The sequence below is a fragment of the Nuphar pumila genome, chromosome 10 (assembly GCF_984573655.1).
Source record: "Nuphar pumila chromosome 10, dmNupPumi1.hap1.1, whole genome shotgun sequence".
NCBI classification, from domain to species: domain Eukaryota; kingdom Viridiplantae; phylum Streptophyta; class Magnoliopsida; order Nymphaeales; family Nymphaeaceae; genus Nuphar; species Nuphar pumila.
In genome coordinates this window covers 101,611,038-101,624,330 of record NC_143258.1, presented here as the reverse complement: position 1 = coordinate 101,624,330, position 13,293 = coordinate 101,611,038, and the positions used below count along the sequence as shown (strand labels likewise).

The window sequence follows — 13,293 nt, the reverse complement described above, 5'->3', positions numbered from 1 at the left end:
TGCCTGACAAGAAACGGAACCCATTGGTCCCGTCTGTCACACCTGCGTATGTAGGGTCCAGCTAGCACCTGAATCAATGGTGCACTATCACCATCGGATCCCGCAGTTATGGCAGACCCCAAAAGGTCACCCCAATAACACCCAGAGGCTTACGCCGCTGCGGTCACTAAGGAGGGGTAACCCTCGGTTTTTGCTCCAGCCATGTGCCACTCTTAGGTAGTAAGCAATGTCAGCTCCTCTAGTTCGCAACTGAAAATGGTAACGTCACAAGACCCCTGGCCCAGCCCGGTTAGACAGGAGTGGCCTAGCCACTGGTTGGGACCCAATCAGGTCTCCAACCGAGCCTCTCTCACAACCAACTGAACCCAACTGAATGTTGGGTGCCCTGCTGCATCAGTCGGATGCGGGTCTGGCCAACAGTTCAACCAACCCAAACCGTGGGACTGGGTACCAATTATGAGGGTGGACGAACCAACCCCGGTCACTTTGCAACCTTGTGCAGAAATCGTGGAACAACCCCAATACTTGGGTCACATACTAAATATTTGTTTAACACTCAGAAATTTACTCAATGGTTCCATCAAAATTTTCAAGTGTGTTACCATATGGAACGTCCAACAACATGACAATATCAACAAATTTTTTTTTTCTAAAGTATAATATGCTATAAGGAACATGCGCGTGTTGCTATTCAGCCCCTTTCAACTGGCTGTGTGTCACTTTGCTATTCAAATGTGTGCTACCATCATTTAACTACAGTGTTGGCAATATACTGTAGAAACTCACAGCTAACTAACCATCCAATGTTAATTTTCCAGAATAATCAGTAGCTTTACATGTGTCAACCCATGGTTCCCTATCTACTTTATCTTAAACTAACAGTAGCATTAAAACATCCAGACGTTGAACTCTAAATTTTATCCACAGCAAATGAACTCCATCCATTTCTTTTTTTTATCCTACGAAGTGTCTTCGTTTAAACAAAACAAGAACTAGTTCAGTCCTTTGAATTATGTTCAACATCAAATGGATATATCTTTTTTTTTTTTTTTCAGATATTATTTCAACTATGTAACCATCATGCATATAAGTAACCCAGATGTACATCAACAAAAATTTGGATCTAGTGGGGTGGCAGTTAACCCAGATCTGCAAGTATGGTTCATGCTCACGATGGTCCAGGATGAAATAACAAAAAAAAACGTCAAGCATAAAGACAACAATATAATTTGAATCCATCATGTGCCTATCGTGCAGATTTTTATCAATCTTTTTTTTTTTAACTTACATCCTTTAAATGGTCTGTCTACCCTATCATTTCTGAAACCTATTATGATCAGGTAACGTCTCTCAACCATTCAAGAAAAAAAAAACACCCCATCGCTTACTAAGTGTTACGGTCATTAGCATGACCAGTTCATCTTATATATATATATATATATATATATATATATATATATATATATATATATATATATGACTTTGCACGATATTACGTGCATACTTGTAACAGTAACACACGTCTAGCAATGGAGTCTACACTCACGGTGGGAGAGAGAGAGAGAGAGAGAGAGAGAGAGAGAGAGAGAGAGAGAAATCTGAAACTCTTTCTCTTCCTCCACCTTTAATTCTTTCTCTCCCCACGTAGGGGAGTTTTGGTTTTTCAAAAACTTAACTCCCAGCCCACCTTTTTAGTGGGTGCTTGGAAGTCTCAACTTTGCCCCTCCCTCACATTGGCAAATGTATCTTCAACTTCCCATCTTTTTTTCTTTAGTGGTACCCTCCCCCATTTGGTGGGATTTTCCTTATTTCTTGAAAAAGTGGAGTTCAAACCAACTCCCACACGTTTTTGGTGGGAGGTGGTTATGAGATAGAAGTTTTTTTTTTTCCCTATATTATCTCCTTTTTGTGCAAAAAGGAAGAATCCATGCACAAGGGGTTTTGAACCAGGGTCATCAACCTACGGGGTAACGAGCCCCACCACTTGTGCTACACTATTTTTCATTGCAAAGTGTGTGAATTAAAATGTATTTAACTCTTTTAGTCTTGTTCCGGATTTTATGAAAAAAACAATGTTTTTCATTTCTACGTGGGCACTCTGGGGCTTTGAACTTGGGTTGTGGCTCCCCACAACCGTGCATCCTACCACTACACCACACCATCACTTGGTGTTTACTTTTGCAAGAAAATTCTATTTATGTCATATTTGGATTTTTTTTTTCTTGTCGATGGATTTCTTCCATTTTCAGGTGGATTTTTCACCCCTTGGTTCTAAACTTGCCCTCCCTTACCTTAAATGTGTTTCGGATCTCACGCTATTATCCTGAAACCATTTAATTTATCAATGGTTCCTGTGAACCGGGTCGGATTATCGGATCTTGCCAAGATCCGGATCCAAATACCACTTTTGAGAGTTTGTTACAGGTTTCATTCTAGAAACCACAAGTCATAAAAAAAATTGTACTGCCTAACTTAAAATCTTACTATTTCACATAACTGCTTCCTTTTATTCATTTAGAATTTCATAAATTTCACGAATTTTACAGATCGAGTCTTCCTCACAAGTGTGAATCGATGAAAACAGTGCTTTTGATGACAGTGGAAGAAATAAAAAACAAACCAAACCATCAGCGAAAACAAAAACAACACACAACGATTTACGTGGTTTCCTCTCGACAGAAGTATGTCCACGGTGACCAATAGGTCAGCACCTTCCACTATCTTTTCAAACAAGGATTAAAAAGTGGCCAAAAAGCATAAGCCTTACAAACACATGAGGTGCAACAAATGAACAAGAGGATATACCTCATTGAAGAACAAGGAACAAATGATCTGAATAACCAGCTTGACAAAGCTGTCCTGAAAGAAGTGTAGCAACACTTCTTACCCTTGCTCTCTCTGCACCCTTTTAGTACCCTAAAAGTGTTTCTCTCACTTTCTGCCTTTTCGCGCTTTGCAAAGCTCTCACTTAAAAAGGTCTCCCTTTTTTCCTCTCCCATCCATCCTATACTTATAGGGGATAAGACCTGCATTAAATACGAAAAGACTAAACATCTTGCACAACTTACGAAGCGCTTGAAGCGCCAATATCACAAATCGCTATTCCAGCGATACCCACAAATCACTATATTGTAATGCCACAAATCACTATCCAACGATGACCACAAATCGCTATGTAGTGATGTCACAAACCGACTTCCAGTTGAAGCCACAAATCGTTATCCAGCAATACTCCAAATCGATGTCCTACTGACAACACAAATCATTATCCCGCGATAACGACAAATCGCTATGCAGCGAATATGAAGTTGACTTACACAGCTCCAAACTCAAACCACAAATCGTTGATCCACAAACTCTAAACAGCTGAATCATCATTCAGCTGAGATAACTTCTACAAATTGTTGTCCAGCGAATACGAAAACATTCTCAACAAGATCAGGCGACGTGCAAGAAAGAGACTGCAATAAATAGGGCTTGGAATGCAACGAACCGAAATAAGGCGGGAAAACCCAACATCGTCCTACATCGGTTGGGGTCCCAGAACTTGGTCTGAGTTCGCTTCATCTAGCCATCGAAGTCCACCAGAGCGTAGGGGCTTGAGGTTTCGACGCCACCTTGGGCAGCAGATTGTGCGCGCTCACCACATCCATAATCGAAAAAGCTTCATGGTTGTCATCTCAATGATTTCATAAATAAATAAATATATATATATATATATATATATATATATATATATATATATATATATATATATATATATATATATAGAGAGAGAGAGAGAGAGAGAGAGAGAGAGAGAGAGAGAGAGTTGCAGAGGAAACAGACTAAGGTAATGGCGATCAGTGGGAGAGCAAAAAAGGAAAGTTCTTTTTTGCTTCGTTTAAGGTTTCTATTATTTTACTACTTTTTTTAAATTCACCTTAAACGGCGTATCACTGTTACTTCCTTTTCGGCGGAAAGGGACTGCCAAGGGCAACAATCCTGAAGTTCATTTCAACGGTCAGGGTTGTCAAATGAGGACAAGTCTCATTTGACAAATGACCTGATCCGGACCCGTATCAGAATGGGTTGTAAAATAATTGTCACTTTAATCAGTATGTGAAAAAAACCAAAAATATCAATTTGGCCTTTTCATGATTCTTTGGATGAATAGAGACCTTTTAGCATGATGGTTGTGGCCATTCTAAGAGAATCAGCACTTCTCATCTGAAAAAGTGAAAGCAGCTCAACCGGGAACATTGAAGTGCCATAGCCACTTGTTGAGTGGAGCTGAAGATCAAGTTGTATGACTTTCACCAAGTTGGTGCAATTGATAAGTTCGTGAGATTCCTACTCCTAGACTCAGCTCTGAGTCAGCCAATTTGTACCTATCTATTCAGACACAAGATATCAGTTAAAAAAGAAAAAAGAACGAAAACTCGGCTACCACTCATACTTCCCCTTTCTGCCACAAATTTTTTTTCCTTGTCTGCTTTATCATCTTTGTTCTGTTTATTTAATATTTTAGTTCTATCTTTTTCTTTCTTATTCTCTTCTTACCATTTTCTGGTAAACACTTGCATTCTTTTATAAAGTAGTTAAGCTCCTTCTTCAAATCCAATGGTGCAAGGTGGAGGTTTATCTGGCGCTGCTGGTTGTTAAAGGCTTGGTCCTTAATCTGGTTTGAGCCAAATAGAGATGGGATCTCTGAAACAAATCAGTTGGTGCATCAGTTAAAATGAAAGATATATTGCAGATGGCACAGGAAATGGCCGGGACAGAATCTGCAATGGATTGGGAATGACTGGGTGTTTTCTGTCTAGTTTCTCTAACTGATTCTTTGTGCATTCTTCTTCATTTTCTGAAGTGATATCTCATCACCCCTGCTGTTTAGGTTTTTTCTGCCTCACAACAGGAGCGTTTCTGTTGTGTTTTTACTGAAATTAATAAAGCACATATTTTCTGTCAAAAAAAAAAAAAAAGCAATGCCCATCTACCAGAGACATCTAGCCCTTCACTGAGGTGATGATCAATTTAAGTTGGTATAGACCGTGGCCTACGAATATTCTTTTTAAGTTGGTAACATTGGGGAAAGACTTGAAGCCTAATGGAGATAATGGCTCCCTAGAACTGCAACTTGTGAAGTGGTGCATGGTAGGGCCGGTCGTGAGGAATAATAAGCTTTTCTTTTTTCTTTTTTTAGTATGAAAATGACATGCAAGCCATCACTAGCAGTGTCAACTGGTCGGATCTAATTCGGATCCAGTGAGTTTCAACTTGGATCTGACTTTGAGGTGCTGATACAGGGTTTGAACTCAAGTCCAATCGACTCCTCCATAATAAGAACCAAACCCAGGTCCTATAAGGATTACATGAACCAGAACCAGTTCATACCCGATAAAATAATAGTTTTTTCTCTTCTTCACATTGAAAAATCAAGGATCTTAATAGAAACTCAGATGGGACCCAGGTCTGGTATGAAATTTCATAAACTATACCCAACTCCATAAACTAATCGAACTTTTTGGGTCTGATCTATATCCTAATCAGACCTTTATCACCAAATCCTAACCCCATAGGGTTTGGCATAGGTTGGATCCGGTTTAAGCCTGACCCATTCACATCCTTAACCATCAAGACCTCTCTCTCTCTCTCTCTCTCTCTCTCTCTCTCTCTCTGATAGAGGTTTGCACTTTCCCTGACCAACAATGTCAATTAAATCAATGTTTCAAATAGTTTATGTGCTTGTGGTGGGTGCTAAACCTTGCAGCCTAACTTGTATTTTAATATTCATTAAAAAGCATAAACTTTAAAAAAAAAAGGAAACCTGTGATAATCGAATGAGTATGACGCGTGCCAAAAGTCACCTCATAACTCCTTACCTAAACTTATCATTTTGATGATAACGTTAGTGTGACGTTTTATATCGTAAAAGGAAAATTTTCAGTTGTAGGCCACCTTTGCCTGTAATTTTAAAAATGGCTTTTCTTTTCTGAATTTTCTGATACATACTAAAGTTTTTTTGGTAATTGTTAAATAAGGAATGAATTTACACTTAACCAGAGTTAAATGTTTTAAAATGATACTGTCCTAGCAACAACACCTCTCATTCTTCTCAAATTAACAAAACTGAACAAAAATGTACCTGAATGCTCAAGGATGGTATTCCAAATCAAGTCCTCAGTATTATCTACCACGTTGTCAGGAAAGATTTTTTTTTTTTCAAAATGCCATATACCTTCTTATTTATTCACATATTTGTAACTGTGGCAGCATTTCCACAGTTGGCTTGTTTCTTAGATAGTCTCTGATATACCGGCCAAAAGATACGCCATGCTAGTTCCAATGGACCACCACGTTGGTTTCTATGGTAATGGATCCTGAGATTTGATCTGATAAGACCAATGTCACAAATCTGATTCTCAAGAAAGTCTCACAATATTCTTTTAAACGTTGGTTCTTTTGCAGAAAATCTAGGAAAATGTACAAAGAATGTAAATAGCATTTCTTCAATAAGAATGTGATATTTTTAAAAGAAGCCGTACTTTGAAACTGTTGTATTTTTTCTATATTATATTGGCCTTCGAAAATATTGCTTAATATCAGCGATATTTGAGACATAGGTTGCAACTTGTAAATTACAATTTAAACTGGCTAGTTGCTCATAACCTTGGCCAAGTTCATGAACTCTTAGCATTTCAGCTAATCAGCACCATTCTGTTAATTGTGAATCCTGAAATAAAGGCCAAACGGTGCAGTTGGGAGCCACCTAAAATCCAAAATCTGCTCTTTTTCACATTTATTGCTTTGGAAAGAACAAAAGTTCCAGGAAATCATTGAATCGGTTTTTTGTTATAACCCAAAGAAACCGCACCCGGTATGAAGACCTGGCAGGTTGCCATACCTGCAGTTTGAGACGTCTCATCCGGCTGTGTGAAACTCTGAGTTTGAGACACTTGCCTTCAGGGCTTATGTTGGGCGTAGGCTTGCGCAGAGAAGAGACGCTCATGAGAATCGAACCTTGACCACCCAACTAGTGGCCACGGGCCCCACTAGGATAACAAACTCTGGGCTTCTTTCAACTTGTAAACTTTAAGCAGACCCATCTAAGTAGGTGTGGGAATTAGTCATTATGGCCAAATTGAGAGACTTGTAATAGGCCACAATGGAAACGCAGACATGGATATATCACAAACGGTGCGGATAAGACAATGGTGTCCCTCTCCAAGAGCATGTTAAAGTGCCACTAAAAATCAAGAAAAAAAAAGTGTCACTTTCAGTGCAGGTGCTCGTGGACTACGGTGAGCCAAGTTTTAATGGGTCCACCAAATTATCATTTCTGATCCTCAAAACCTTATCGTGCTCAAAAAAGCAAAAAGTAAACAATGACCGCCACATGCCTAATGACCTGATTTTTAAACCCTAATTCCTGTTTAACAGTCACATGGACACGACTAAAAGAACGCTGGACACCTATGTCACAATGATTTGAGGACACTGTACATGTGAAGAGAGTTCAACTCGATAGTTTGAAAAAATTTCAGAAAATAAGACACAAGGGAAACCGATTTTTTGAACTTTTTAATAAAAAACTATTTCTAATACTTTAATAATAATAATGCCTCTTTGTTAAAATATTAAAATAATGGTTGTGTGTGGGTGTCCACGACAGTGTGCCCGGCCACTCGTGTCGTGCGGGACACACACCCAAAGTGGTGTGTCCCTGTGAGAGAGAGAGCTGGACGTCATTTTTGTGTAATTTCTTATTAAGACACAAGCACACAACTGTGTCCTTGTGATACAGCTTTTTGAGGATAAGGCGAAGACGCGCATGAATTTCATGAACTTGGGTGGTATTCTTATGAAGCCAAACATACCGGCCATCTCGGAAAGTTGCCAAGACTTGTAGAACGTTGAATTTCATGAACTTGATCAGGATCCACCTGGCGCCAAACACACTGTATAGAGTGTGCAAATTCAATATGGTAACTGAAAAAGATAGGATATTGCATTATGCTTCAATACTTCAACAGGCTCATCAAATGTGTTGGGATAAGGTGTGTAAACTGTAAACCATACAAGGAGGGCGATTTGGGCATCTGTATTGTGCAGAAGCTGAACATGGCTTGACTAGCAAAACAAGCATGGAAGGTAGCCAATCAACTGGGGACCCCGTGGGTTCAGCTCATACACTATAGGTATCTTAGATCGAAATCTATTTGGGTGTCACACCAAGGATGCAAAGGCTCATACTTACAGAAAGGCATCATATATGGAGCAACAACTATCCTACATCAAGTTAGATGGGAAGTTGGAGAGGGGACCCCAATAGAATTTTGGTTCGATCCTTGGTGTCCTCAGGGACCGCTACTAAATCTACTTTCTACCAACACCAAATGGGTTATGTACCACAATTTGAAAGGAGTCAAGGTTCGGAACCAAGTAGATATAAATTGTGTACCTCGCTGGCCACTACATAGACACGATACGAGTACCGGACACTGAAAGGAATTGTAAACAACCATGTCTGGTTACCAGACCGCCTGGAGTTGCCCGAAGATACATTCTCCATCAAGTCAGATTGGGAAACAGTTAAGAACCAAGGCAAGGAAAACCAAGTATGGTTGTTCACTCATGAACGACTTCAAAGCAAGAGATTCCAATTCCCAAGTCTTTCTGAACTCTGCGGTGGGAATCTCTAAGTTTTGAGAAGATGGGGATAAGGCTAGAAAATTCCTCACGAAGAGAGGAGAATTTTATATAGTTGTTAAAATATAGCTAGGATTTTAGCCAAATTAGCTATAGGGATAGATTGGTTCCCGGTGAGGAAGTATAGATTATTGTATTACATGATACCTGGCAGGAGTCTGCCTAACCCCAGCTCGCCTTTTGAAAAAAAAAAATTATCCCATTTTGTTGCTGCCCTTATCGTGAAACTGCAAGAACCCAAACAAAACCACAATTTGCACATAGGAAATCAGGAAAACTCAGAAATTCTGGATATTAGGTCTAATCCAGGCAAGCTCTTGATATCCCCAACTTTGAAATTCGCGGCCATTTATCAGTAAAAAAGCGACCTCACATAAATCCTGTTCTTGTTTCTAAAAATTTAAAAACCCCAACAAAAATCATGACAGTTCCCTGCAACGCACCAAAAGTCTTACAAATGATGGGGAACTCAAACAAAACCAAGGAAGTTCTGGATTTTAGTCACTATCCAACCTCACTGGTCATCGATTACCTTAATCTCTACATGAAAAGCTCGATATCCAGAATTATCCCGTTTTTTTACAGTACTTGCACAGAAGAAGACCATCTAAATCTTTTAATAGAACACAAACGCCGATGTTGAAAGTATGTTATGCTACTGTTCACGATATCTCAAGAAACCTAACAAAATCACAATTTTTCCCTGCCCAAACGCTCATCACTCGAAGCCAAAGAGGACTCATCTGTCAGAAACACCAATAGCCAAGGGCACAATGAGAAAAAGAAGAACAGGAGAGCAAGGAGGGAAAGGGAGGGTCAAATCCATCCTTTTTTCACACGTAACCGCCGTTAACCCGAATGACCTGACCGTTGACCCACTGGCCGGAGTCCCCGGCGAGGAAACCGACGACGGCGGCGACGTCCTCCGGCGTCCCGAGACGGCCCATCGGGTTTTCGCAGACGATCCGCTCCACCACCTCCGGCGATTTCCCGGCGAAGAACATCTCGGTGGCCACCGGGCCCGGCGCGACGCAGTTGGAGGTGATCCCGGAGCCCATCAACTCCTTGGCCAAGATCTTCGTCATCGCCTCCACGGCGGCCTTCGAGGCGACGTAGGCGCCGTATCCCGGCCGGAGAGACGCCACGAGCGACGACGAGACGTTGATGATCCGACCGCCGCCGCCGCCGCGCCTCAGCCGGTTCGCCGCCTCCCGGCAGCAGAGGAACGTCCCCTTGGCGTTCGTCTCGAAGATCCTCTCCCACTCCTCCTCCGAAGTGGCGGAGATTGGCGGGTACGTGGAGTCGAGGACCCCGTCGGAGTTCACCAGGACGTGGGCCGCGACGCCGCCGCCTCCGGCGAGCTCCTCTGCGGCATCGAACAGGGCCTTGACGTCGCCGGCGTCGGAGACGTTGGCCCGGACGGCGATGGCGCGGGGATTGTGGAGGGCGGGGGAGGGGGAAGAGGAGTTGATGACAGAGACGACGTCCGCCGCCTCGTCGGCGGAGGAGGCGTAGGAGACGATGACGCGGGCGCCGAGTCCAGCGAGGTGTAGGGCTATTCCCCGGCCGATGCCCCGGGAGCCACCGGTGACGATCGCCACCCGGTCCTGCAGTGTCAAGTATGTTGTCGGATTCTCTCCACCGGCAGTGGCAGTGGCGGTGGCGGATTCCGACATGGTGGTCTGATACTTCTCCGGGTGTACGTCTTCTGAAGGATAGGAAGGGGAAGAGTGCCCCCTTCTTATTGAGAGCGGAGTGGGGCCCACATCATTGGATTGGGATAGAAATTAAAATTCGTGGTCTCCTTTTTATGGGTCCGGATTCACCATGGTTACTTTTTCATCCGTGTGGGACCGAGTCCGGACTAAGATCCATCACAGTGGCCCACCAACGATGGTGATTTCTTGCTACATAAATCCACTTTTAAACAGGATAATTATCTATCTACCATGTTGCCTGCTGTCTCAACATGACAAACATACAACTTTTACCCGACCCGTAGGTATGTTTGGCTGAGCCAGCGCAACCAAATCTTCGTGTATTTATTCTCTTGAAAAATGTCAATAAAATGCATAAAAAACCATTCAATTTTCAAATAAAAATGAAATTATTTTTATCTTAAAAGTAAAATTATTATTTTAAATCTTCTTCAAAGAAAAAAATGTGGCTTTTTTCGTTTATTACACCCTGAATTAGTGACCTGGTAACGCTGGTCAGGCCTACCATTTTTGTTTATTACACGGAAATCCGCACCCTGAATTAGTGACTTTGTTCGCACTGGACTTGGCCTACCGATCGTCATCTCATCAGCGCAAAACCCCGTGGGCATACAGTCGACATGGAGCAACCTTATTCGGCGTTATCTGACTTGCTTTTAAGAAATTTTGTTTCACCTTTTTTTTTAAGAACAGATGAGGACATTGGATAGACTTCCTTGTACAATGAACCTCTTGAGATTCGGTGGGTGTCTCTTGGCTAATATTGAAAGTCCGTTCCTTGCAGAATTTATCTGGACACTTTTTTGTGACATTTACATAGAGAAACCACTCCCTGCAGTACTTACGGTCACTGTCGTGGCAACGTAAAAACTCTGTGAACTTGTCCCTTTCTCTCAGAATGTAGCTTCTGAACCAGATTGAAATCAAGTAAGCAAGCATTTTTTTCATAACAGAGCTGGGGATAAGGCCAGGCCCCCTCATTAGGATCTCAGCAGGACCAGTCTGGGGTCAACGTCGCCACAGGACGTGATCCTCAACCACATTAACACAAAGTAACAGCCTACAAACTGCCAACATGGGTTAGAGTTTACCAACGGGTTCCGTGTGGTTGGTAGGTTATGTCGGTGAACGTCTCCGTGTAGTGGGACGTTGCAGGTTCAAAACCTAGTAGTAAGTTGAATAATAACTGGTGGGGGGGGTCTGCTTAACCCCAGCTTGCCTTTCAGAAAAAAAAAACATGGGTTACAGTTCAAAACAGAAAAACGGACAAAACTGCAGGAGTCAATGAGTAACTATTAGGCACTCTTGTATTTATACCTGTGTGTGGCTGTAACTAATATCATCATTGATAATAAAAAATCCTTAGCTTTGCACCGTGGACGTAGGCCGATACAGCCGAACCACGTCATCCCTTCTCCACTGCGCTCTCTCTTGCTGCTTAACATGGTATCAGAGCGGACCGAGACCTGATTGTCTCTCTCACCCTTTTCCGACCATAAAAGAACCCCAGCAACATCGAAGAACAGCATGACAGCACCACCACCAAGACTATTGCGCAAGAGCAGAACCCCACCCTCAGGATCACCACGGCACTAACTACCTCGTTTGGTCGAAGGCCACTATGCTCTACCTGAGTGGGAAAGGCAAGCTCGGGTTCGTCAACGAGAAGAGCCCTGTCCCCATCAGAGAGCATGCAACTTACGACGAATGAGAGTCAGGAAACCACCTCGTCATGTCGTGGCTCCTAAACTCCATGAAGCCAAGACTGGCTGAAGGCTTCCTATTTCATGACACGGCCCAGGAACTGTGAGAATCTCTAGCCGAGGTTTACGGCCAGCAGAATAACATGGCGTGAATGTACCAGCTACAACAACACATTTCAAAACTTCAAATAGACAATAAGCCCTTCCACGAATACATAGGCAGGCCGCGCAGAATGATTGACAAGTTGAGTCAATATCGACCCATCACAACAGACATAACCGTGCTCAAAAGCCAAGCAGAGGAAGACAAGGTCTTTAAGCTCTTCGCAGGTCTGCACGAAAGCGAAGACAACCTACGAAGCCAAGTACTGATGTCGAACACACCGGTGTCGTTCAACAACATATGTGCCACCATACAACGCGAGGAGACCAGGCGGCAGGTAATGGGGACACAAAATAAAGCCAATAGCAATAGTGCCCACGAGAAATCCGCATTCAAAGTGCAAAGCACCACAGAGCCCAACCACAATCCGGGCAAAAGCCCCAACGACAAAAACCACAACAAAGAAAGCACTAGGCTTAAATGCACCCACTGCAACAAACTTGGACACTCCAAAGACCGATGTTGGGAAATCATTGAAAGACCAGACCGCCCGAACAACCAGTTCTACAAAAAGCCACCAACACCCGAGATCTGCATGGATGACCTCCAAACAGCTTAGCAAGGCCAACCTAGCGGTAAGAACCACGACGGATGGTAAAGCCGAATTCTTAGGTATGACTCCCATCGCCCTCACCGTTAGTTCTCTCCAAGACAAATGGCTCATGAATTTTGGTGCCATGGACCACATGACCGGCCACCGCGACTGGATTGAATCAGTCAACGAAGCATCCCTCAGCCCGGTGTGCATAGTCGACGGTACACTAGTACCCGTTCAAGGCAAGGGAACCCAGAACTTCTTGCAAAATGCAACAACCACCGACGTTCTTTACATCCCCAAGTTCCCTGCCAACCTCATATCTGTCAATAAAATCACCAAATCCCACAGACGCAATGTGATATTTTCGGCTAAAGAAGTGATTTTTTAGAACATCAAGACAATGAGAACGATTGGTAGAGGAACGGAAGTCAACGACCTCTACGTGTTGGACAAAGAAATCAAGGCAATGCTAGCAAATAA

The 13,293-nt window shown here is 42.6% G+C and overlaps 1 pseudogene across 1 annotated transcript; it reads right to left on the bottom strand.

The window, feature by feature from the left end:
- Positions 1-9,279: 9,279 nt before the first annotated feature.
- LOC149827640 (NADPH-dependent aldehyde reductase-like protein, chloroplastic pseudogene) lies at positions 9,280-10,389 on the bottom strand (annotated as a pseudogene). The gene has a single exon (XR_016434548.1). The product of XR_016434548.1 is annotated as an NADPH-dependent aldehyde reductase-like protein, chloroplastic pseudogene (transcript).
- Between the last annotated feature and the right edge of the window lie 2,904 nt (positions 10,390-13,293).